At 44.9% G+C, this 4,069-nt stretch overlaps 1 pseudogene; it reads right to left on the bottom strand.

The window, feature by feature from the left end:
- Window positions 1–2,954: 2,954 nt before the first annotated feature.
- On the bottom strand, window positions 2,955–3,823 carry LOC112630183 (annotated as a pseudogene).
- Between the last annotated feature and the right edge of the window lie 246 nt (window positions 3,824–4,069).

Raw genomic sequence — 4,069 nt, forward strand, 5'->3', positions numbered from 1 at the left:
CATTAAATATAAGCAAATATAGGCAGCCCTTTCCATGCATAATTTCACCCTCAGCTAAAAACTCAAAAGATGTCATAGAATGGCATGCAGAATGGGGTTACAATCTGCATTGAGAGTTCTTAGTACCAATGGGTTAAGAAATATATTATTGGCTGGGTGCCATGGCTCATGTATGTAATCCCAGCACTTTGGGAAGCCAAGGTGGGTGGATCACTTGAGGTCAGGAGTTCGAGCCCAGCCTGGCCAACATGGTGAAACCTCATCTCTACCAAAAATACAAAAATTAGCTGGGTGTGGTGGCACATGTTTGTAATCCCAGCTACTGGGGAGGCTGAGGTGGGAGGATCACTTGAACCCAGGAGGTAAAGGTTGCAGTGAGCTGAGATCATGCCACTGCACTCCAGCCTGGGCGATGGAGTGCGACTCCATCTCAAAAATAGTAATAATAAATTAGCTGGGTGTGGTAAGGCACACCAGTAATCCCAGCTACTCAGGAGGCTGAGGCAGAAGGATCACTTGAGCCCAGAAGTTCAAGTGAGCTACGATTGTGCCATTGCACTCCAGTCTGGGCAATAGAGAAAGCCCCTGTCTTTAAAAATGTGTGTGTGTGTGTGTGTATGTGTGTAATATATATATATAGGCCTTACACAAACTTTTGGACTTTTTTTCCATAACAAAAATGTTATATACAAGGAGTCCAACTGCCCTGGATAATATGTGGTGAGTTTACAAAGGTTATCCTAGGAGAACACTCATTGTAAGCACTACAAAGACAGAAGAAAATCACCTTACTAGAGGAAATTCTCTGACTGTAATGGTATTACCTACAAAAGCAAGAAGCAAGCCAATGAGAACACCTTGGTGTGAACCCCTTGGCTTGCCTGTAGTTAATAATATTACCGGGGCCGAGCACAGTGGCTCACACCTGTAATCCCAGCACTTTGTGAGACTGAGGCAGGTGGATAACTTCAGGTCAGGAGTTCAAAACCAGCCTGATCAACATGGTGAAATCCTGTCTCTACTAGAAATACAAAATTAGCCAGGCGTGGTGGTGCATACCTGTAATCCCAGCTACTTGGGAGGCTGAAGCAGGAGAATCGCTTGAACCCAGGAGATAGAGGTTGCAGTGAGCCAAGATTGCACCATTGCACTCCAGCCTGGACAACAAGAGCGAAACTCTGTCTCAATAATAATAATAATGATAATATTACCTGCCATTCAGGTATCAAGCTTGAGTCCTTCTCTGTTCTCATATCCAATCAACAACCAAATTTTGGTTCTTTGTTTCACAGAGCTTGTCTCTACCCTTCCCACCCCATTCTCACAGCCACCATGACACAATCCAGCCTTTATTCCTTCCCATGAAATGCCTTCTAATTATGGAAACATTTAAAAGTTCAAAATCTAAGTGTGACAGGTATCTCTCTCTTGATTATTACAAAATTTAATTTAAATAAAAGGTTTGTTTTGCTTTTTTAAGGTGTTATCTATTTTGTCTTCAGCAGATCCCTAAAGAACTAATACAGTACCTGTATGTGGAAACAGTATCTTAAGAGTTCTGCAGTTCTCTTTGCAATGCCCAATCTTTGGTCTCCTGCTGGGACACCGGTCCTTCCAATGTCCATCCACTGTCCCTTCTAAAGCGTCAGAGCAGAAGACTCAGGCTGCCCTCACAGTTGCTCTCAGAATGACCAGCTCAGCCTCTCCAGCCAGGGTCAGAACACCCCAACAAGACCTTCACAGCCAATCAGCTGTTTCTTCTGGCTCCCTTTCAGTCCCAATCTGTAGTCTGTTTAAAGGACTGAAAGTTAAATTTGAGCCAAAGAAATAGCTAGAAGGTGACAACAGCTAAGTCCCCACGGCTTTAAATAGAATGAGCCGTGTAAGGAGAAGCCTCCCTGGAGGCGCCTACCCGATGAAAGGGATCTCAGGAAAGTCACTGTCTGTGCATCATTCACGCGTGCACGGGAGTCAAAGGCCAGGGCGCAGCCAGTTTAGGCAAACAGTGGAGGCAGCAGTGTCTGGCTTTGCTGGGAGACAGATTACTGTCGTTATAATGTATGGGAAACATTTCATTTGTTACGCCAGACAAAAAGATATTTCACACAACAAATAAGAGGAATGGATCTATTGGTCAGTTATTTCATCTTACTCCAGGAATTACTGAACTTCAGATAAATGATTCTTCATCATGGAAGATATTTGTTGCCAAAGAGTCCTCTGAAGATAAGGCCAGGCAGGCCTTAAATGTGTGAAATACAAATGTGTAAAATAGAAGTTAACAGGTGAGTGCACCCCCACCTAAAGGCATTCAGATTTTAAGATATTTGAAAACATTGATCTGGTCATACAAAACCAAAACATAGCTGTATGCAAATCTGGCACACAGATGCCGGCTTTCCTCTCTGGCTCTCAGGTTAAGCAAAGAGATTATTAAAATAATCAAAGATCTGGAAACATTTTTGTTTCTTTCTTAACTACGTGGTTTAATTTTAGACAGCACGGGTTGACTCCCTGCTGTGAAAGATGAGGTGATTACACTCAAAACAATTTCTCCTACCTACATTTTTCTCCATTTCTCTTCTCATTAATTATAATATATTTTACTTTGCCAGGTTATAAACCATCACATCATGTTCTGTAATTATGATACCCCTAGTTACTTAGTTTTTGTTCCATTTTTAAAAGGATCTAATGCTCATTTCCAGTTCTTTTACCACTCCTACATTCTTGATTTTGATTCATTTCTTTGGCTGGATTTCAACGTCCAGTGGTTTTGTTCGTTAGAGGCTTACTTCTATATCTTTTACACACTAGATTCTAAGTACTACTTTCCCTCTGTCTTTTCATATTTGAGAAAGCCTGCTTGTTGACTTTATAACTGAAGAGTTTTGTTGGACTACACTTTTTTTTTTAACGGGCTTAATTCACTTTATTTTACTTGTATAAAAACCTTATGTTGTAGCCACAGCTGGAGCCTGGGTCCTCTGCACGTAGACTCTGGGGTGGGTCTTGACAAGGTGGTCAGTGAATTCATGATAGGGAGACTTGTTGAATCCAGTCCCCTTCCAGAGGTCGGGGGTCAAGTAGCTGTAGGTCTTGGAGATGGCATCAAAGGTGGCCTTGGCAAAGTTGCCCAGGGTGGCAGTGCAGCCCTCAGCTGAGGCGTGCAGTCATGGATACTGGCCATCATCAGCAGCTTCTTAGCTACCAGGGTCGAGACGATGCCAGTGTCCCGGGCGCAGGGATGAGGTGCACCAGCACAGAGCCGCAGCGGCCTGTCAACTTGCAAGGGACGGTGTGGGGCTTGCCCAACTTGTGTCCCCAGTAGCCTCTGCGCACGGGGACAATGGAGAGGTTGGCCAGGATGATGGCCCCTCAGGTGGCAGTGGCTACCTCCTTGGAGCACTTAACACCCAGACCAACGTGGCCATTGTAATCCCCTATGGCCACCAGCGCCTTGAACCTGGTGTGCTGGCCAGCATGGATCTGCTTTGGCACCAGCACAATCTTCAAAACCTCATGCTTGAGAGAGGCCCCCAGGAAAAAGTCAATGATCTCAGACTCCTCGATGGGCAGGGAGAAGAAATAGATCTCCTCCAGGGACTTGATCTTCATGCCCTTGACCAGGCTGGCCCAGCTTGGTGATGGGCATCCACTCCTTGGCCTTGGCCTTGCCTCCGTAAGCTCTGCGGCCTCGGCCACGTCCATCCCCAATCATGGCAGCAACCCCGGCCGAGGATGCCACTGCCGCAGCCTCCGCAGAAGACGCCGCGGTTCCCCATCCCAGGGCCCCTTTCTCTCTCCGCTGCCCCCGAGCCATCTACCATTTGGTGTTTTCTCGGAGAAGAAGCGGGCTACACTTTCTTGTCCTCAGAAGTTAGTGGATATTGCTCCATTCCCTTCTGTACTACAAGCCCAGCCCACTTTCCCTCCTTATAGGAATAAGTGTATTAACATGCATAATATATGAGTATTTTATATATAATATATATATTTATGAGACTCTATATAATATACATATTTCTTATTATTTTACAGTCTATGACCTCCATATTGATTGCCTTCC

This window comes from Theropithecus gelada, chromosome 8, assembly GCF_003255815.1.
Source record: "Theropithecus gelada isolate Dixy chromosome 8, Tgel_1.0, whole genome shotgun sequence".
Taxonomy (NCBI): Eukaryota; Metazoa; Chordata; class Mammalia; order Primates; family Cercopithecidae; genus Theropithecus; species Theropithecus gelada.